This window comes from Thermobia domestica, chromosome 14, assembly GCF_964235325.1.
Source record: "Thermobia domestica chromosome 14, izTheDome1.hap1.1, whole genome shotgun sequence".
Lineage (NCBI taxonomy): Eukaryota > Metazoa > Arthropoda > Insecta > Zygentoma > Lepismatidae > Thermobia > Thermobia domestica.
Window position 1 is genome coordinate 7,819,308 of NC_137467.1, and position 24,445 is coordinate 7,843,752.

Consider the following 24,445-nt stretch of genomic DNA (forward strand, 5'->3'; position numbering starts at 1 on the left):
TGTTTGGTAGAGAGGTCGCCTAACCTATCACCGAGGTCCTTCGATCTATTCTCGACATCGCTTATTTGAACTGTCAGTGAACTTTGAGCATCTTTCACTGACTGTTCAACTTTTCGGATCTCACTACTACAGGATGCAATTGAGACTTCATTAGATTGTACCCTGTCGCTAACTTGCTCTAATGAAGCCTGTATCCTTTGACTAGTACACACGAGCTGTGTCTGTAACTCTAAATTGGAGTTGTCAAGTCTCCGATTGACTGAAGCAATTGACTCGTTCAATTGTTCAAATCTCTTACTGTTCTCTATTACAAAAGAGTCTATCTTCGCCGTAAACGATTTCTCTAACTTTTCATTAGCTGACTCAACTTTCGCTGAAATAGATTCCAGAAACCCATTTAAAAGTCTGGACAAGTCTACAGCCGTGACGAATTGAGCTCCGGACTGCCCACTTCCGGTCTCTACGACTTGACTTCCGGTAGGTACTACATCACTTTCCCTGGGTGTTGCCTCAGCTGTGTGTTCCTGGACAGGTTGGCCACACTGTCCATCAGCTGGGTCACTGTTTTCTCTCTCAGTGACGTCACCGGAACGTAGGTGACTGTCACCGGTTCCTGAACCTCCGACATCTTCAGTGGTTCTTTCTACGCCTGTTTCACTATGCATATTATCTATTTCATTTTCAATCTCTATGCTATTGACGGTAACATCAGTACTAGTTCTATCTACATCCAGCTCAATACGCTGAGCGTACACGTCAGATCTAAATTCCTCTTCCATCTTACGCGTCTGAGCTCTCGTTACCGACATTTAACCACTAACAAAACAAACTCTAAGTTGCCTAATGGTTATTACACACAAAATCTTTCCCCCCTAATTTTATGCAAATACATATGACACAAAGTTTTCACTCATAATAAACACTCTTAAAAACAAATACAAGACACTGTAATAAGGTTCTTGGATACCATGGGGACTGTGTTTCAAAACTATCACGCAGCATAAGAGATAATAAAAAAAATGAAAAGTTACTGCTCTACCCTTGTACTTCTGTTGGTGTATCAAGGTAGGTACCCTTTTCGGCTTACGCTGCTAGCGTATGCTTAGCCCCACGCAGGGCGCCAAATGTTTATTACCCCAAGAGCCTTCTGTATATGGCCCCACGCTCGGGAAGCCAAATGTTTAAGGTGTGAGGAGCCCCAGGCTCGGTGACACATGAAGAATTTACCTTTCAAGCACAGGTGTGCTGCAATTTGCATACGACATGAAGTGTCAAGCAAGTAAATTAGGCTGAGACTCTGTAGAGAGAAGAGGAAGGCGTACCAGTGATGGTGAGGTGTGTCTCTCTCTCTACATTTGACAGCAGTCTTACGTCACACCTGAGAAGACTGTCTGTCATCGTGGGTTCCATGAACTATGAACTGTTTGGTTGCGGTAGAGACTGAGTTAAAAAAAATTGTTGAGACTCTTAAAATAAAACAAAATTAATTTTGATAGAATAATCAAAAAATCCCCCTATGTAGATCTATGCTACTTTTAAAATTAAAAAGAAAATCCCGATTTTGAGATCTACATAGGTCTCATAGTTCATGTTTCCCTACCCTGATTGTACGATCTCTCGAAGCGACTCATGGGCTACACAATTAGTAGCGGCTCATGTAACATGAGCTTGAGTCTAATGATTACCAACAGAATGCATTAACAAGGAGTACTATTAGCAGTAAGCTAAATGAAGTCGCCGAACGAAGTCCACCTGAAAAGAACAGAAGTTACAAAACATTTTATATATTTTTGTACTCACCAGGCAGCAAGTTAACCTTCAGGATTCGTACGGGAATTGTAGTATGCAACAGACGTATAAGTAGATTTTCATAACTATTTAATAGATCCTTGGCGGAATTGAATTTGAAATATTTACACTCGATTTCACAAACAACACTTGTACACGAAAAGAAAAAAAAATGATACTCGTTTTTAGTGGCCAATATGTTTTACTTATTACCAATAGTTCTAGTCCACGCGTGATTTTGTTTGTAGTTTTCACAGATATGTCCTGCATGAGTCCAGTCTTCACTGTTGTCTGGATCCTCCAATCTGCACGCATTCTTCCGTATATGCGTGACGTACTTTTATCCCACATAGTACGGTTTTTTTGATGATCAATCTTGAAGATCACGTTGTCTTCGTCGATCTCTGCATTGGTATCTCTCTGTTACAAGTTGAGAGTTACTGTCATCACTATCACAGTAAAGGTGCCATAGGCTCGAAACGCTTTACTGGATTTTATGTGCTGTGGTTCAAAAAGTCCCACTATTTAACTTTCACAGGTTAAAAAAAAATAAATGTTTCTGCTGATGACAGAGTTGCTATCATATTTGTGTATTAAACACAAAACAAACTTGTTGGAAGTGTGCTCATTGTAAATGTGAGCCACACGGTGAGTCCACCAACACACGTTACTAATCTCTTCATAATACGTACATGTTCTCAGATAATAGTTGGTCTTGGTGTACAACGAAACACCCCTAACTATATGTACGCAAATGTAACTACAGCAAGTTACTTAAAAAAAATACACTCCCGAAGGGGTCATATATAGAAGATATTTCCCCTTTTTTCTATCTAAGCACTATGTGATACATGTCATAGTAGTTGCTATTACACTAGCAAAGACATGATAATGTAATGTCACTAAATGAAGTGTTCTATGAACTAAGAACTCACACGAAGTAAAGTCTCACTGAGCGACGTGTAGTGTCTCCTGACATGGAACGAAGTGTCATGACCTCTCCTGCGACCATAGTTATTAGGTCCGCTGGAACTTGAAAAACCTAGACTCACCTTCAGTCTACCGGTTTTCTTATGGTCAACGTTCTCTCTCTCTTTTGGTGACAACCAAAATTCCTAAATAGGTCACCACTGTTATGCCATAATATTACGTTTATAAATACACTCTGGTGAGTTTCACATATTTTACTTGATTCTTTGATCTTCTATGAAGATTTTGATATATAACTCAACATATGTCATGTACCGGAAGACTATTTAAACAATTAAGAAAACAAAACATATTAGAAAAAATACATGTTCCCCCTTCCATCAAGCACTCACGTGACAGGTAGTGACATCTATACCAAAACAATGTCTGCAGCGGGGTGTAATCTCAATACAAACTTTTACTTAATTTCACTCATCCCTGCTTATTGAACAAATATGCTGCAAGATCAAACCTTAGATTAATAACATTATACAATTTACTATATACCTACATTATAATACATTACTGTCATTACCTTAGGGGTGGTTAATTAATGTATTTGTCTTCCGGATACATTGGTAGGCATAAAGCCCCTTCCATCTTTGCAGACGAACACCGCTCAACGAGTTCAAACAACTGCCTGTAAATAGTACTGTCAAATCGTACTGAAAGAGTACGTGATACTGTCGGACATGTGACATACCGTGTTAAATAATCATAATTTATAAACGGTTGCATCCAAGAACCTTTTAAATTTGAATAAGATCAAATTTTCCAAAACCAAATCACAATTTCAAAAACATATTACTCCGCGCTGTGGCTGGCGATAGCTTCGTTTTTACCGGCCTAGAGCCGTGGCGGGGGAGGCGGGTAAGGTGACAAAATACGTCATCAAGAGAGTTTCTAGCACCTTATTGTTCCCAAAAAACAACACTACTGTGTGACTAGTATACAATAGCCATGTACACGACTGAACGGCGCTGTATTGGAGAGTAGCCAACCCATCTCTCATCCACTAGTCCTTGACATATAGTTGTAGTCCTGCGTACAACTATTTCTGAATAGTCCAAAATCTAGTCTGGAAAATCACAGTAAGCTGGAAACAGTTGTACCATCTTAGTTGCTGTTCGTGTGTGTTCCGCTGGAGGCTATGAGTTTGCTGAACTTCAGTTTGAAAATTTTGAAATGCTCTTCCAGAAAAAAAAAATTAGTACTCGAAGTTCTTCCATCTCTTCCCATGAAAATGATGTGAATTTAATACGAAGCATATACATCTTGTTGGCTTTTACACCTAATTATGCATGATTAAATGTTTAAATGAATTGATATAAAATATATGTGGTTACACATTTACATATAATTTCCATTTTGATATGCAAAGATTTTGATATGACATTTGCATATCAAAATTTAAATAGCGTACGCACTAGGTCTTTACAATGGAGTCTACCAAAATTAAATTTTAAAAGCTTTTGAAAATATAATCTGACATTTGTAAACAGTATTTGAAATATGTGTTTACCCAAAACTTCCAGCTAGTACATCTAACATCTGGAGAAACACTGTGAAATAAAAGCGTACGAGATCTTGAAATTTCGGAAACAATTATTGGTGGCAACAAAATTAAATAAGATGGTACTTCTATGGGTTAAATGAGTACCTCAGTACAATTTCGATCGAAAGATTAGTTCAGTCCTAGGTTTTCTTCAGGCAATTCCAAGGGTTCATCGAGCTGTGCAAAAGAATGAAAATTCGCTGTCAATATCTAAGATAGTAACCAAGATATAAGGAATTATATATTTTATGACGTAAAAATAGAGATCTTTACGGATTTGTACTTTTGGCTCTTTCCTATAAGAAAAAAAATTCAGAAAACTACTGTATATACCTTAATAGACAATTCAGTGGGCGGGGACACAGTAGCTTAGTGGTAGGGTATTTAACTAATCTTTTTTTGCAGAAACTATTGGAGTATTCACTTAACCTGTAGAGATACGATCATACTTAACTCCCTATTTAATTTTAAAATTAAATAAAAGGAAATATTTCAGTGTAGCGACCCACGATTATGCATTTTAGTCTCAGGGAGATTATGATTAAAGCAAGTGAATGTTGTTGACAGAATTGATGGAATGCAAAGGTGGGAGGAAAGAGAGTACCCCGAGAAAACCCACGAATACGATGTGCACTACAAACTGACTTGACCGTGGATCGAACCAAGAACCCAATACACTAGAGGTAAGCACTCTACCCCTAAGCCATCGTGCCCTCGCCCATTTAATTGTCTATTAAGGTATATGCGGTTGTTTTCTGAAATTTCTTCTTCTTGCAGCAAATACTCAAAAGTACAAATCCATGTGGGTCTCTATTTTTACGACGTCATAAAATGCATAATTCCTTATATCTCGCTTGCTATATTAGATATTGACAAAAAATGTTCACTTTATTTCAGAGCCCGATGAACGCTTGGAATTGTCCAAAGAAAATTTAGAGCTGAATTAATCTTTCGATCGAAATTGTACTGACGAGTCTGAGGTACTCACTTAATCCATATAAGTACCATCTTATTTTAACTTTTGTTAGGATCAATAATTGTTTTCTGAAATTTCAAGATCTAATACGCTTTTATTGTATGGTGTCTCTCTAGCTGCTAGATGTACTAGCTGGAACTTTTAGGTAAATACATATTTCTAATACTCTTTACAAATGTCAAAATATATTTTACAAAACTTTTAAAATTTAATCTTGGTAGACCCCATGATGTTCTTAAACTCCATGGAAATACCTAATTATTTTAAGATGAAATTGCTACTGATGCTTATTAACTTTACATGACCGGTTTCGGAAATTTTACCACCTAACACGAAAACCCCATAACTATATGGATCCTCCCTTTATTTGACAATATCTTGATAGTCATATTTTAATTAATTTTCTAAATTGTACTGTCTAATATGCAAGCTCCACGTACCTATGGTGTCGCTTTTTATTTCACCATATTTCGGTAACTGTTAGGCGTACCGACTTGCGGTTTCGGTAAACACACACCTCTAATGTTCTTTAAAACGTTATTAAGACATATTTTAGAATATTTAGAAATGAGAGTTCTGGGAATATCATGGTACCCGAAAACCCCCATCAGGGCGTGTGTGTAGTGTATTTAATTGAAACTACTTTTGAGGTTGTTGTAAGCCCTCGTAATTACGTTTCCGAAACTGCACCATCTAGTACGCAAACTCCACAGTTCTGTAGTGTCGCTCTTTATTTTCCCATATCTCGATATCCATAAGGCTTACCGAGTTGAGGTTTTCGGTAAACAGATGTCAGTTCCTTACATTTTAGAGACATATATTTTCATATATCTAAAAAATACAGACATTAGGTACCCCATGGTAGCCCGAACACCATTGAGGTACCCACTTACTTTTGAATGGTAATACATTTTGAGTTGTTGTTCAGCATCAATAAACACTTCATAGTTTTTCTACGTGCAACCCAAAAGTCCATACCTGACCGAACAGATTTTGTGCATTTAATCTCAAAAATGTTAAGATACTTTGTATTGTTAAGTACAACCAAATTAAGCACACTGAATATAACATTTTAAATATTTTCTGATTTTTGTTGCAGGTATTTCGTGCATCAAACCAGGATTCTGCTTGAAAGACAGTCAAAAGAAGCAGTGTAGGTTGTGGCTAAAAGTACGCCCTTTCTGAAGACAGACTCAGTTGTACTTACATTATTTTGTACGAATATATAACCCTAATAAAGATACTGTACTACAAATTATTTCTTTCTTCCATAAATTATAATAAAATATTATCTCTGCTTAAAGAAAATGATTGTTAATGTTAAGTCATTTTAATTCTTTTTCTCTGTAATAAGAACATTATCCCTAGCAATATTTTTTATCTTTGTGCTATTGCGATTGGATGAAGTAAAATTCTATACGAAGCACTATTATTTCAGACATGCATTAATAACTAATGTATTGTTCTGTATGTAAGACAATGTGTATACTGAACATGTCTAGCGAAGGTGTTGTTTTAATACAGAATCTATAACTCAGCTTTTCAGTAGTCAACTTTATTGGGAATCCGAAGAAAGAAGTTAAAAAAAAAATGTTGGACTTACCAGCGTGTGTGTGTTCGAATTCTGGACTAATCCAAATTATCCAGAGAAATCATTATATATTTCTTTGTTGCTATTTCAGATGTATCCTTTATCCAAGTCGTATGAAACGGAGACTTCATACATCGCTATACTTTGTATGAACTATGTTCCGTATTTACTTAATCACTTTGTAACTTTCTCTAGTGTTGACAAGGCCGCAGGTGTCAATCGAATAGTTTAGTGTTTCACTCATGTCACCTTGTGACTAAGGTACGTCCTGTCGGTATATATATGGTACTGGGTTCAATTAGCGATAAAATACATTTTTAGCGTTAAACAAATGCAAAAATCTACACGAAATGAGATACCGTGATCTCTGACTTACGGATAACACCAAGCAACTAATGGTACTGAGTGTGATTGAGTTTACTAATTACTATTTGGCTAAAATCAGTGTTCCTTTATCTATAGTTCTTTTCGTGCTTTGAATTGCAAAGTTTGAAATAACCGTTTTAAATTATTGTGTATATATATCTTCCGAGTAATTCTGAGAATCATTGCTCTTTCTTTAAGCAATGTATGAGACTGTTAAATTGCTCTTTCCTTAAAATGTTGCACTAAGAAGGATGCATCCAGGAAAGTCCAAATTTGCAGAATGTCTATAGCAGGGAAGAATAAATATGTTTAGTCGATGGCTGCACAACGCCTCCGCTGTCACCACGTTGTCACACAGCGAATACAGCGAATGTTTAAGAGTATTCTACACTTACTATTAGGTATCGGCCTGGGAACTTTGGCGCATCTACCCAGTCTCCTTCTTGGTGTTTCATTTTTAATGGCGAGTACTGAGTAGGAATCATATTGTAAGCGAATACGTTTCCGGCTGACACCACACTTTTAATTATTGCGACATTTAAAAAAAAAAGACATACCTGTTAATTAAAATGTACAGAGAAGTTATTTCTGGAAAATTCTATTCAGGCCTCTTGTGGTAACAACTGCACTTTAGTAGAAGATACTATTAAGGAAAAGAATGAGGTAAAATAATCTTTATATCGTACAAGCAATGGATGATAACAGCTTAATAAATGATTGTACTTAAATCTTGTTTGAGTTTGAATATAGGATTGTATAAGGCTGTGCATTTTGCATTATTATTGAGGTGCTGCAACTAACTAACTGCAACCCATATGATAAATTCTTACAGTAATATATCACATATTGATTTACTCTGTATGGAAACGAAAATAGTTTAATATATGGTTAACCTCCTTTGTGCCAGGGGCGGATCCAGAGGGGGGCGATCGGGGCGATCGCCCCCCCACCCCCACAAGAGGAAACTTTCTTATTTTATATATAAATAAACCCATCCATAACAAGTTTGGAGCTCTTAAAAGTAGCAGTATTACCGCCGACCGCCCCCCCCCAGAAGTCCGTCCTGGATCCGCCCCTGCTTTGTGCCCATAATTTTAAAATTAACGCTTGTGTCACTTTTCAACACTTGACTTTGCAGTAGCTTTCCAACGAATTAGCAGGAAGCCCAAACTTATAGGACACCCTGCAGGTAAATACATTTCTTTGGACAGTTTCACTGCTCCAAACTAAGATTTGAAAAGTGTAGTATTGTTAATTTTATTATTATTGGCACAAAGGAGATCAACCATATTTTAAGCTATTTTTGTTTTCATACAGAGTAAAACAATATTTGACAACATTACAGTAAGAATGTATCATGCACTTTGCAGTATGTTGCAGCACTTTAATAATGGTGCACTATACGTACACTCTAGATCCTGCATATGTCCGATCCATACATTACAAGAAGGCAATACGTATTCGATACAGGTAAAATCTGTATATTTCATATGGACAACCTATTAGCTATATACATCCAATCTATACATTACATATGGCCAACCTGTACGCGACATACGTATAATCTATATGCTGCATGCAGACAGTCTGTAAGCTACATATATGCACTCTGTATGGTGCATACGGATATTCTGTATGCTGTATCTGGACAAGCTGTGTGCGACATAAGGAAAATCTGTATAATACATACGTACAATACGTATACTGTATCTAGTCGTACGTATGGGGCACAAGTACAATATAGATGCTGTCTCGGGGTTGAACGCAAGAAACATACGTACAGAACGTATATTGCATACTTCTTGAAATCATGCTCCGTCCTGATAGTCAGTGTATGTCGTCATTATTAACCCACATGCTACATACGACCCTGACGTCACAAAGCTAGATATTACCTCCGTATATACTTGTTACTGCAGATAACGTCACACGAATGACGTCATTGCACTTGTGCAGACAGTACGTATAATACATACTTTTTCAGCTATACGTTTGCTGCAGGATGTTATATACGGTTGTACGTTAAGTCCAGAAACTACAGGAATTACGAATGTAACCTACGTTTTTAAGTATGCCACCTACATTTTTTTTTCTCAGTGCAGACTGTCTGCTCCCAACTGTAAAGCATGGGGTGGTTCTGTTACAGTATGGGCAGTGATATCGTGGTTTGCTGCAGGTCCCATCATTGCCCCGCATGGAATGATGAATACTAAGGCGTATGAGGCCATTTTGGGGGACCAGGGTCTACCCATGGCTCAAATATTGTTCCCTGATTATGATGGCATCTACCAAGATGATTGGCACCCTGTCACGCTACAAATACAGTGAAATCATGGTTTGAGGAGCATAACCAGGAGCTATCACACTTCCCCTGGGTCCCATAATCACCAGATCTGAACATCATTGAGCCATTGTGGTCTGAGTTAGAAAGGCGTGTTCGGTCTCATTACCCTCCACCAGCATCCCTTAAGGCACTGGAGCATGTTTTGGAGGAACAATGGTACAAATTTTCACACACCACGATTCAATAGCTGTATACGTCCATTCCACGTCGGATCCAAGCTGTTTTGGACGCAAAAGGAGGCCCCACACCATATTAGGTATGATTTTTACACTTTTGCAAACGTATTAGATTTCTTTGTCCCACCCCTATTTATATATATATATATATATATATATGCGTGTGTGTGTGTGCACAAAGATAATCATTCTGTCACTATAACATTCTTACGCGCTTATTATGTTGGACTTTGTCTTAAAAATGAAATCAAATATTATTTCAATGAATAAAATAATTACACGTAGTAACATTTTCGAATGTACTGTACATATGACAATTGAATTTAAAAGGGGATCCAACTATTTTTATTAGAGCGTGCACATGCACATTCCGTAGCTAGGCCTATCAAGAAAACTATATAATATACAATCTGTTACTAACTAGTATACTCAGGGTTTACCCCAGGGAATTTAATGCCCTGTGCAATGTCATCATTTTTCGACCTACCCCCCCCCCTTTTCCAGAAAGAACTAATACCTTAAAAGCCACGATTTACACATCTGCAAAGGAAAGATGCTAATCCTTTTTATAGAATTCAATATCGAACTTCAATCTCAATATATCAGTTTGCAATTCCAGTGAAACTAGCTCTTTTATCTTTATTTCTTGATTTTCCTTCTACATCTGTTAAAAGAATATAAAAATATATTTCCACCTTCAATGACTAGGAACTTTTTGTGGCAAAGAGAAGACTAGTTTTCATATCAAAACTGTAATAACTAAGTAAATGGAACAGGCGTTCGCTACTGTTAGAATATTGAATTCTTGTATTTAACAACAATGAAGAAATTTATGGCGGGATTTATTTGACTGTCCATGTGACTTAAACTAATGCGACCTAAACATGATTTATGAATGTAGTATTCAAATAGAGATCAGGTTAGTAAATTTAACTATTATCATCATGAAGTCTGTTTCCAACAAGAAATATTTATTTTAAATAATATAGTTTATGACAGATTTTACCGCCCCCAGAATATGCACATGTTGCATATATGGTGGAACCGGCCCTGGGTATACTTATATATATATATATATATATATATATATATATATATATATATATATATATATATATATATATTATATATATATATATATATATATATATATATATATATATATATAATGTTTTTGCCGAATAATAATTTAGTTTTGACAAATCAAAACAAACTTCATATTATTTATTTTGAAAATGAAACGAAAATATACATGCTATATATAGAATGCTAGGTGCAAGACAGCCAATCAAAAATATTAGCAAGAGAAAAAACCTGTGTTGACCCCGACGTGATTTGAACACGCAACCTTCTGATCTGGAGTCAGACGCGCTACCGTTGCGCCACGAGGTCCACGCTTGTCTATATGTTGGTTCTATCAATATTTCTGAAACAATTGCAACTTTATCGCTGAAGATATTGTAAATAGAGATTGTTATTGTTGATTATAATTTTTTTAAGTATTCGACACTATTATTGTAATGAAGCAAAACTTACCATGGTATTAAACACATGGTAATAACGTTAATAATATGTTGATCTGTGCCTTAAATCTAAATTACTCGAAAGAGGAGGGAAAAAAAAATAATATGTTTAGTGCTTTCATCAGTTGCTTATTTGAATAACAGACATGTTCACACAAATTTATTAGTTAGCAAACAAGTCACGTGATTAATACTCACAATCAGCATTGTACTCATGGAGTATTTAAGCTATTTATTCACTAAGTAACCAAGTACAGTATATATTAACACGTAGACTGCCACGTGTATGGAACTTCATACACAAACAATATATATTGAACTGTTGACGCATTTGTTTTATAGGTGTGTATGCAATTATATATTTTACATATGGCGTAGAAGTCAACATTTAATATCCCCGCCGCGTATACGTAAAAGCATACACAAAGCAAATGCTGCTAAAACAAAAGCGAAACCAGTTGAGAATGCTGCAAGTGCATTGCCAGAACGAACTTTAAAATAATTAAATTTTTCTTATTAACTTCTACAGGCTTTATACCAATTGTTGTATGTACGTACTTTATTATTATACTCATTAAACAATTCTTGTAATATATCTATCCACTTCTAATCTCGTTGAGTACTAATTTTTCTTTTCCATATGTTCTGTTTAAGAGTTTTGTTAAAACGTTCTGCGATATGTTATTTTACGAAGACATGCTCAAAATAGAGGGCTCAAAATTGAAAAAATCGTAAAATATAATCTTTCTATGACTTACGGTTCCCGAGATATAGCTCCTTAAATCTCTCGAAATCGGAACTTTTCTTGCCAATATCTGGGGAACGGTAAGAGTGACGCGAAAAATTCCATCACTTCTTTCAGATAGTTCTTGATGCTCTGTCGAATGGAGGACTCAAAATTGAAAAATTCACAAATAACAGACACACACATACACACGCAGAGAGAGAGAGAGATTTCATTAACGAGCTTTTTTAAGTTCGTTGAATATTACTGGCGAACTGTTGTCAGTAGCGCACAGGTCATAGCGGTGGCAATCTAGATGTTAAAGTGAATTATAAAGTCAAACCTAGTTTAAATGCCCTTTGTTAGTCGTCAAACTATACTTGTTTAACAGAGAAATTATTGTTGTAGATTAAATATTTTGATTCTCCACTTCAACCGTACTTTTTCTTATAAAAGTATCGTGTCCATGGGTTTTCTTGGGATATTGTTCCACCCTCATTCTCATTCCACCAATTATTCCATCATCATTCACTTCTCTTACTCATTGTCTCCCTTAGTCTAAAGGGCATAATCTAAAACAAACTGAAAATTTTCATTTCATTTTCAACGAACTTTAATAAAAGTTCGTTACTGAATTTTCTATGTCTGTATGTTTATGTATCTGTTTGTTATTTGTGAATTTTTCCATTTTGAGTCCTCCATTTGATGGAGCATCAAAAACTATCTGAAAGAAGGGATGGAATTTTTCGCGTCACTCTTACCATTTCCGAGATATTGGCCAAAAAAAGTTCCAATTTCGGGAGAATTAAGGAGCCATATCTCGGGAACCGTAAGTCATAGAGAGATTATATCGGTGTTGACCAATACTAATATTGATTCAATACTAACAGCAGTTATTGATTCTATAATTATTGCTTCATTAGTTAATTAAATCAAATAAATTTAATATAAATTTCTAAAAAAAATAATTATTTTTAATTTCATTCTGGAAATACTTTTCCCTGTTAAAGAAGTATAGTTTTATTGATAAAATGTACAAATATATGTTGATTACGAAGTTTTGGTGGAGCGGAGCCGGTGGACACCCCTCCCCTCCGTGCACCCCTGAATTGCGTACTGTACGTTATGAAGTTTCTGCGGTTAACAGTCATTAACAGCTACAAATTTGTGCAGCTCATGTCTTATAGCAGACAGTATCTTAGTGCAGCTTCCACACGATTTAATTCTGCAGCGCTCTTTACTTCTGGAAAAAAAAATGGAAGAAAATCTGTTTCACAGAAGCTTATAGTGTAACGTAACACAACATAGGCATAATACTACCTTTCTTTTCTAAATTGTCCGTAAGAGCAGGGGCACTGTTGCCACAGTCCTATCTCTGGAGTGGGCTGAAAAACAGTACCAAATTTAAACAAAAAGGGCTGAATTCATTATTTTATATCAGTGTAATACATGGCCCTATAACACGACATTAAAAGAAGTAAAGTTCTACAACACCACCCCTCCCTTTTCCAAGAATCCAAATCAAGCAGGTGCTCTTTCTTAAAATTACTTTTTAAAAACATCCAAATAGGAGGAACCCGAACAACCTTGGAAGTAGATGAAACTTTTCTCGCACGTAGGAAGTATAACAGAGGCCGTAAATTAAAAGGGAAAAGAGTTATTTATCATCTTCGGTACGTGTTGTAACGAAACCAAACGCTCCTCTATTTCAAAGTAACCAATAAACCAAAAAAGTATTATGGCCATATACAGTGGCGTATTTAGGGGGTTGCTTCCGGGCTTAAGCCCCCCTCCTTGAAATCTTACTTACTATAGTAAAGTAAATGAAATATCTTGCAGAATTTTCACATTTCCAGGCAAAGCCCCCCCCCCCGAAAGTTAGCAAAGCCCCTCCCGAAACAAAATCGTAAATACGCCACTGGCCATATATGAAAAAATATAAAACTAGGAACAAATCAATCATCTCTGAGTACGTTTGTAAATAGTACGTTATAATAAAATATTAAATATAAATTATTGCACCTTATTAACGCTTATTTCATGACCAAAGAAGGATAATAGACTGTAAGAAGAATATAAGGTAAGTTAACTGACATTTGTAAAAAATGTAAAACCGGTCCAGGGTCCTAGAACCTTCCATGAAAGACATCAAAAGAAGGAGATGTAGAGAAAGACTTACTAACACTTCTGAAAATGTGACTTGTATTTGTTAAATGGTGCTGAATTGGGTAGAATTGTACCAACTATTTAACAAAAGGGGCTGAGAATGCCAGCGTGGTACCAACGGGCCGACGAATGGCAAAAAGGGCTGAATTTAGTACAATTGTACCAAGTGTGGCAACAGTGAGCAGGGGAGACACGAAATCCCCCTATGATCATATATTCTATCCAGTGTCTTAACATGTGTTGGGGGAGGGGGCACTCTAAAACCATGAATTAACAAAGTCTACGACTACTTGTCCTGTCTTGTCGTAGACCATTACCGGTCAAATAGGTAGATGCACCAGCTCGCTAGTCGCGTGTGCTACAAATGCAAAATTGTCAAATGTGTACCTCACACGGAGGATTTATGATTCAGAATCAAAATTGAATGAAACACAGGATACAATTGGAAACAAAGGACACAATCTGGAAAAAGGTCAAAGTCAGGAAAAGGTCAAAATCGGGAAAGAAGTTCAGACAGTCAACGCTAAGTTGAACAGGGCAAAAAGTTAGAGGAAAGTGGGAAGTGTAAAATGAAAAAAGAACACAAAGTAGTAAAAAGAAAGGGATATATGTATTATCTGTCAGGAAAGTAAATGTACACCTATTTTTCGAGTCTGGCATTCCTGCGCTCCATCCGTGGAGAGTATGAGAATTAAATCAATCAAATGTTTACTGAGGGGCAAAAAGAAAAGTTTAATCTGAATAAGACATTGCAGAGGAGCACAAGCTGTGAATACGAATAGTGCATAGTGTAAATAAAGGACGACACCGAAAGAGAAAGCCAGAAACAGCTGTTAAACTTAGAAAAAAGAGTAAAAATTGTCGAAGTGGGAACATAAAACACAAATACAACAAATACGCCGACAACTAAACATTCAACACACCATGATCTTGGTGTAGTGGTTAAGGTGCTGGCTTACAAATAAAAAGGACGCGAATTCGAATCCCCGTCAAGGACGTTTTTAAAAAAATTTTGGTAATAATACATACAGCTCATGAGAGATGGTAAAAGAGGTCGTATTTAGTCTTTCGTAGCAATTATTATTGGTAATATTTAGTACTGATAATACTTTCTGTCTTTGCGTATTGCTTTTATTCTCTTCTTAATTTTGAAAGAGAAGAATATCCGAACAAATGCCACCAAAATTCCTCATATTTTGAATGTAAACGCCATTTGCAATTAGTAAAGAATAAAAATTGAACGTTCCGATGTAGCTGCAAAAAGTAAAAAGAAAAACATGGAAGTGGAGTGTTCGAATCCATACTCATGGTTATTAAAAATACAATTTTTACATGCTTTACACCTCCCGACCACGTTTCTACGTTAGCAATTAAGAGGTTTGTGTTTTTAGGTTAGGCTGGTCAATACGTTTTGCAAAGGGGCCCGGTTTAGCTCTGACGCACCACAGGTGCGAGCAGGGAGCAAAACACTTATTCTCTCTCCCTCTGTGTGTCTATTTATCTATCTATCTGCATATATATATATATATATATATATATATATATATATATATATATATATATATATATATATATATAACGCTATTTGTGAATGACATAACCACCCTAATTTTCAGCGGATTGAGACGAAACTTGGCACAAACATTAATTGTTGAAATATCTTGAGTTCGTTAACCAGAATAATCTGATGAAAATGTTCAAACTGGCGGTCCTTCAAACTCTTAAAAACTTCCAAGGCAACCAAATTTCGCCCATAAATAGGTATTCAGAAAGTTTGAATAACTTTTCCTCTTTTACTGAGATATATGTGTGCAGGGACTTATTGAAATATTGGACCCGATTAATCGCATAAAGAAGGTTCACGCCCTTTCGCTACGGTCAGTTTTTTTTTTCAGGAGGGAGTTATTTTCGTATCGGAACAAGATGATTGTTAGTGATGATATGAAATTACACATTGAAAGTGAAGTAACTTGTGAAACGTGTTATTTGAAAGAATAATATAATAAATGTGCATTCCTCTAACACAGAGAACTGTAAATCATGTATTTCGAGTTCGGGAGCGTGAATGGCGAAGAGTGTTATTTGATTTGCTTTTCAGTAACACATTGCATTGCAAATAAAGGTAGGCAACATTAGTGGTAAGTAAAATAATAATAATAATAATATTAATATTAATAATAATAATAATAATAATAATAATAATAATAATAATAATAATAATAATAATAATAATAATAATAATAATAATAATAATAGGTGTTGTTTGTGGCAAGGCAATATCTTCCTCAATTCTTCTTCAAACGTAATAATTGTAACGCCACATCTCCCTTACAAACAAAATATTTGCAATTTATATCGAGAGAACGGGAAATTGTAGAGTGATGGGAGCAACGTTGGGCAGTATGCACTCATAGTAATCAGAAAAATAAGCGATTTCAATGCAAAATGAACGAAAAGTCATTGTCATGGGTAGTCATGGAGCCACGGCAGAGCCCTCTTTAGGCAAAATGTCGATAACTTATATCGAGAGAACAGGAGGTGATAGTGAGATGGGACCAACGTTGGACACTGTCAACCCATAAGGCGCATCGAAAAAAATTAGTGTGGGGGGGCGCCAGCCAGCCTGACTTATTTCCACGTAATAATATAAAATTATAATGTCGAAATACACACACGAGTTAGCTAGTAATATTTGATATTATTATTATTATTATCGACAGCGTCTTTATTACGTGTGCATGTTTGACATGAAGCCAAAGAGAAGATCCACCATTCGTAGAAAGAATAAGAATAGTCAGTTACTTTAACTGTGAACGACAGCGAAAAATACGAAAAGAGTGATTAGCTGTAGCGAAAAGAAACAATACTTTCTCTCAAATGGATAAAAAACCAAGCCGAGATAGATTTGAACTCGCATGGACGGTGTGAAAAGTCAGTGCTTTGTCCATTTTTTTTAACTGACTCACCGAACGTGTTTTAGTAACTTACTTATTGCTAATTTTACTTGCTTCACTCGTTCAACTTGCTTTTTCTAATAACTTATAACGACAGAGACACGAACACAGAAACATAAGGAATAGTTAAAAATCATAAATGCTCTTCCACCGGGAATCGAACCCGGGACACCAGACACCAAAGTCGCACGTGCTAGCCACTAGACCAGAGGGGAGGGCACTGCTCACTCTCTGTGTCGTTAGGGATTAGGACCACTGTATTGCCAGCCATCACTTCTGTGGGTTGTATACTATGTTCACAAGTTTTGCTTTTTCTCCACACGAAACTACAAATATGACAGACTGAATTTTCATACACCCCATTTCTTTCAAAGCAGTCGCCATTACCTGGTCAAAGACTTATTTCCGCCACGATTCATATTAACCAAAATAAATTCATTTTTTGGAAGCGGAACTTTCACTTTCCGGATTTCGGAAAATTATGGAATTCAGTTAAACTCCCTAATTCAGAAAAATTCCGGAACTCGGGAAGAATCCGGAATTTAGAAAATTCCGGATTTCGAAAATATCCGGATTGTTCCGAATTCCGAAATGTTAACGAAATCAGAAATTTCTAAATTCCGGATTTTTCCGAATTCTGGAATTATTCCAAAATGGGAATTTTCCGAATTCCGGAATTTGTCCGGTTTTACCTTTGGGAGTCCGGAAAGTAATAATTCCGAAATTGGCTATCCCTAGTTTATACACAACCTTTCAGAACACTAAGCTAGTAGCTGTCTACAAACAAACAAGTAATGCAAAGCATTTTGTATCCTGCAATACGTCATGTATTAAAATCCGACAGCAGTTTCAGTATCTAACCAGAAATTGCATGTATCTAGTTACTGGAAGCTGAGGTATGAAGAATTGTATTGTGTCTTATACAACCCTGTAAACCACTGAATATCTAAACGGCTTTCGTTAAATCCAAGTTGTAGTACTCACAGTTACATCCATTTGTGTCTATATGATCGTGTTACTAAAGTTTACTATATGACAGCGTTAGTAAGTCTTTCTCTGCTCTCCCGTAAAGTTGTGATACGATCTACTACAGAATAAAGAACCAATTATCAATTTAACCAAGTTGTTGTATTACTACACATATGCTTCCGCCTCTGTCAACTCTGCTCGATCTCGTTGACGCAACATATTTGCTTTTTTACACCCCTTTCTTCGTTTACTGAACTAAACAGTAACTATTCTGAAATATACTACTGCGCATGCCTCGTAGATAAATATTTATGATGCCAATAGTTTCCGTTTTGTCCAAGGAATGTTCTTTTTTTTATTCCCATCATGACCCTTTTATTACATTATATCAAGAGCATGTAGGTCTAAATACCTCATGTATTACATAGAATGTAGGTTTAACTCTTCCAGCAAAGAAGAAACATGTGATCATAGTATACAACCCACAGAAGTGATGGCTGGCAATACAGTGGTCCTAATCCCTAACGACACAGAGAGTGAGCAGTGCCCTCCCCTCTGATCTAGTCGCTAGCACGTGCGACTTTGGTGTCTGGTGTCCCGGGTTCGATTCCCGGTGGGAGAGCATTTATGATTTTTAACTATTCCTTATGCTTCTGTGTTCGTGTCTCTGTCGTTATAAGTTATTAGAAAAAGCAAGTTGAACGAGTGAAGCAAGTAAAATTAGCAATAAGTAAGTTACTAAAACACGTTCGGTGAGTCAGTTAAAAAAAGTGGACAAAGCACTGACTTTTCACACCGTCCATGCGAGTTCGAATCTATCTCGGCTTGGTTTTTTATCCATTTGAGAGAAAGTATTGTTTCTTTTCGCTACAGCTAATCACTCTTTTCGTATTTTTCGCTGTCGTTCACAGTTAAAGTAACTGACTATTCTTATTCTTTCTACGAATGATGGATCTTCTCTTTCGCTTCATGTCAAACACGCACACGTAATAAAGACGCTGTCGATAATAATAATAATAATATCAAATATTACTAGCTAACTCGTGTGTGTATTTCGACAATATAATTTTATATTATTATGTGGAAATAAGTCAGGCTGGCTGGCGCCCCCCCCACACTAATTTTTTTCGATGCGCCTTATGGGTTGACAGTGTCCAACGTTGGTCCCATCTCACTATCACCTCCTGTTCTCTCGATATAAGTTATCGACATTTTGCCTAAAGAGGGCTCTGCCGTGGCTCCATGACTACCCATGACAATGACTTTTCGTTCATTTTGCATTGAAATCGCTTATTTTTCTGATTACTATGAGTGCATACTGTCCAACGTTGCTCCCATCACTCTACAATTTCCCGTTCTCTCGATATAAATTGCAAATATTTTGTTTGTAAGGGAGATGTGGCGTTACAATTATTACGTTTGAAGAAGAATTGAGGAAGATATTGCCTTGCCACAAACAACACCTATTATTATTATTATTATTATTATTATTAATATTAATATTAATATTATTATTATTATTATTTTACTTACCACTAATGTTGCCTACCTTTATTTGCAATGCAATGTGTTACTGAAAAGCAAATCAAATAACACTCCTCGCCATTCACGCTCCCGAACTCGAAATACATGATTTACAGTTCTCTGTGTTAGAGGAATGCACATTTATTATATTATTCTTTCAAATAACACGTTTCACAAGTTACTTCACTTTCAATGTGTAATTTCATATCATCACTAACAATCATCTTGTTCCGATACGAAAATAACTCCCTCCTGAAAAAAAAACTGACCGTAGCGAAAGGGCGTGAACCTTCTTTATGCGATTAATCGGGTCCAATATTTCAATAAGTCCCTGCACACATATATCTCAGTAAAAGAGGAAAAGTTATTCAAACTTTCTGAATACCTATTTATGGGCGAAATTTGGTTGCCTTGGAAGTTTTTAAGAGTTTGAAGGACCGCCAGTTTGAATATTTTCATCAGATTATTCTGGTTAACGAACTCAAGATATTTCAACAATTAATGTTTGTGCCAAGTTTCGTCTCAATCCGCTGAAAATTAGGGTGGTTATGTCATTCACAAATAGCGTTATATATATATATATATATATATATATATATATATATATATATATATATATATGCAGATAGATAGATAAATAGACACACAGAGGGAGAGAATAAGTGTTTTGCTCCCTGCTCGCACCTGTGGTGCGTCAGAGCTAAACCGGGCCCCTTTGCAAAATGTATTGACCAGCCTAACCTAAACACAAACCTCTTAATTGCTAACGTAGAAACGTGGTCGGGAGGTGTAAAGCATGTAAAAATTGTATTTTTAATAACCATGAGTATGGATTCGAACACTCCACTTCCATGTTTTTCTTTTTACTTTTTGCAGCTACATCGGAACGTTCAATTTTTATTCTTTACTAATTGCAAATGGCGTTTACATTCAAAATATGAGGAATTTTGGTGGCATTTGTTCGGATATTCTTCTCTTTCAAAATTAAGAAGAGAATAAAAGCAATACGCAAAGACAGAAAGTATTATCAGTACTAAATATTACCAATAATAATTGCTACGAAAGACTAAATACGACCTCTTTTACCATCTCTCATGAGCTGTATGTATTATTACCAAAATTTTTTAAAAACGTCCTTGACGGGGATTCGAATTCGCGTTCTTTTTATTTGTAAGCCAGCACCTTAACCACTACACCAAGATCATGGTGTGTTGAATGTTTAGTTGTCGGCGTATTTGTTGTATTTGTGTTTTATGTTCCCACTTCGACAATTTTTACTCTTTTTTCTAAGTTTAACAGCTGTTTCTGGCTTTCTCTTTCGGTGTCGTCCTTTATTTACACTATGCACTATTCGTATTCACAGCTTGTGCTCCTCTGTAATGTCTTATTCAGATTAAACTTTTCTTTTTGCCCCTCAGTAAACACTTGATTAATTTAATTCTTATACTCTCCACGGATGGAGCACAGGAATGCCAGACTCGAAAAATAGGTGTACATTTACTTTCCTGACAGATAATACGTGTAAATGTAAAAGAAAGTGAAAATGTAGTGTAGATGTATAGGAATTCCCGCTCAACTCTCGTCCTCACAGAGCAGCACCACACACGAGGCATTCGCCGTAACGACCACCTAATCTGTAAATTTGAAAAAAAAGAAAAAAGAAAAAAAACTAGCTTCAGCACGAGCTTTAAAACACTTGTAAAGTAGCAATATTAAAATGTTTATTTATTTATTCTATTCTGAAACTATTTATCTCTTACTGCTGCTACTATTCTACATCGGTTCAAGTCTGTGTTCAACATCAGAGGGGGAGGGGGCCGGGGACGGGTAAGATCGTAAGATCGTACCATATTTTTTAACGATGTTCAAAATATTTATGAAGTTGAAAAAAACAATGTTGTGGAGGATAAGGGAAGCAAAGTTGTTTTCAAGATTGGGAGGCAGGCAGATTTGAAGCTTATTCGGGGGGAAGGGGGGGAGATGAGAGCATGTTACAGTAGATGAATCTGATTTCTCAGGTGAACCTGTTGTATATTCTACAGCAAGGGACATCAATTTCATCTCACTTTTCTTTGTGACAGTCGGACACAAATCATCACATTTCTCCCCCCCCCAAAAAAAAAACACATTTCAAATCGAATTATTGGGGAGAACAGTCCCACCAGTTACAAGATTAGTGGGGACATGTCCCCCTCATCCCTCCGGGATTTGCGCCAGTGCTATTCTAGTAGGTATTAATCCTATCTCATTCGGGGGGGGGGGGTACTGCTCCTAAAGCATGCCAGAAAGAAATAATTAACACTTCTGACCAGAGTATATATTTATTTAATAAAACTAAAGTACAGTGTAACAGTTTCGACAACTTGACGTTATCTTCATCAATCACTAACTGCCTGATGAAAATAACGTTAAGGTGTTGAAACCGTTACACTGTACTTAAGTTTTAATAAATAAGTGTTGTGTATATAGTCTGATCAGAAGTGTTATTTATTCTTTTGGTGGTGAGTTCCACAATCGTGATAGATAGGGTTTGCTAGAAAGAAACACTGATCCTGTCGTTCCAGTATTTATATAATATTACTTTTCACCCCAGTATATTGAATCCCCCAGGAGAAAATCTTCTGTAATCATCACTGCGTAAGAGCAAGGGATCCTTGGTGAATTCTAGAAATTATATTCTTTATGAGTGTGTGTTATATATACACTGAACAAGTTTGTGTTACATATCTTAGACAAAGAGTGTATATAACAAATGAATCCTCACCAACAGGAAGAATAATGCAATGTATACATCCACATTGTAGTTACGAAGAGATACATAAAAAATCTTTGGGAGGTCAACGCCATCATTGTTTCACAGATGGACCACATTATTCGGACAGGCAAATAAACGGATCGTCAGTCGTACATAAAACCAATAGGAACAGACTGGATTGAAAACAATTCACAAGGGAATCGCTGTTATCTGTGTATTTTTTCTTCATCAAAGCAAAGATTCATGGAAGAAAAGGTACGTATACAAATGATCGTTACATTTTTAAGAGCTTAGACGGAAACATCTGGTTATTTTTTTCTTCAATGTTTCCATCGAATGTGGCATCTATTTCTGGTACTTGCTTTGTAAAACTTGACGAGGGTTATATAAGGAAGTGGTATCAGCTCTCTATATAACCTACTTTAAGCATTTAGCGCACTCTAGAACGCGCTCATTAACATATAAATTTAATGGGACAATTGGCATTATTAAAGAAAAGCCGATTAGCACAGAAACACGTCACAAACAGTTAGGTTAAGATTTTCAGTGTCTAAATTCTCAGTCCAAAACAACAAAAATAAATAAATAAATAATAAAAAATAAAAAGTAAGGAAAGCACAGACTGCAAATGTTGCCAAATAAAATTTCGAATGATTTACCAAGAATTGCAATAAATGTTCAGACTACTAAACTAATCCTATACAGTACGAAACTTTAAATTGTTTGAAATATGGAATTAACCTAATTTGATTATGCTTTTCTCATGAGATTATTTGCAGGTTTTGGGTTTTAATAGTATGGAAGTTGGATTCAATTGTTTTTGCATCTGCAACCATGATGGATTTAATAACTTATGGAAATTCGCACATATTTCAATGTTAATTTTCAACTAATTAAAATAGCCTCTTCTATTGAATATTATTTGAAATTAAAGCTTCCTAACCAAGATTTTCAGAGCAGCCAGTCCTTTATTTTCTTTTAAAAAAGTGGATTTAACAGGTTTTACTATTGGTCTACTCAAGTTCTTCTCTTAACTTCTGATAGTCATCAAGTAGTTGTAGACGAATAAAGTGTATGGTAAAATCAGGTAATCTCGTCATAAATTAACAACTTGTTTCTAAAACAGTTATTCAGGTAACACTGCGCTTTAAAAAAAAATCAAAAGTACAGATTGATCATTGTTCAATACAGAGAATACGATTTAGTATGATTCAATAAACATACCAAAAAATTAAATATACATGGAGCTCGATATGTAATGAAATTAATGTATTGTAATTTTGTGATATGTCAAGTAAACCCATTGTAATATCTCGGTAATCCTATGCACTGTTTCTTTAAAAAAATGTTCCGGGGAAGGGGAGGACAGTATTCGGAGGGGTACATATTATTTTCACACGGTACTATTCTATTTATTATTATATTATAGACTTATTTTGGTGTCCTCCGAGAGGGGGGCAGTGCCCTCCTAGAAACATATCTCGAAGAAACATTGATCCTAAGATATCACGAGTTGTGCTGAAACAACTTGCTTCCACACTTAATCTGAATCTCTTTCATTGTTATGCAGCTCACACATAAATACGAGTATAATTGTATTGTCACTCACTCACATTGTATTAGTGTATTGTCACTCACATTCCCGCACTTACAGTGATATCAGACATCACAAAAATTACACTGAATCCATTTTGACCTGCTTGTTATCTTTTTTCATATCATTATTGTAATTTCCATCACGTGTTCCACAGAACCGGTTATTACTTTTCCTCATTTTAGATCCCACAATTGTCACTGGTCTTTTACGTTCTCCAGAGGTACTTGGAAACTTATCATAGTTGTTTTGAGAAATTTGTCCCAGTACAATAACTCTTCCAGATGAGGTTGATGAAATAAAATGAAATCTTTAAATTCTACGTCCCACGATTATGCCGGCTAGGCTAAAGGAGACGGTGATGAGAAATGAATGAAATGGTGCAATAAGATAAAGTGGAAGGAAAAGGAAGAACCCACACACAATGGTTGTCCAACACAAAAGATACTTGGCGAAGACTGGAATCGAACC

The 24,445-nt window shown here is 35.9% G+C and overlaps 1 non-coding gene across 1 annotated transcript; it reads right to left on the reverse strand.

The window, feature by feature from the left end:
* Positions 1-11,085: 11,085 nt before the first annotated feature.
* Positions 11,086-11,157, reverse strand: TRNAW-CCA (transfer RNA tryptophan (anticodon CCA)). The gene has a single exon. It is a non-coding gene; the product is annotated as a tRNA-Trp (tRNA).
* Positions 11,158-24,445: the final 13,288 nt, after the last annotated feature.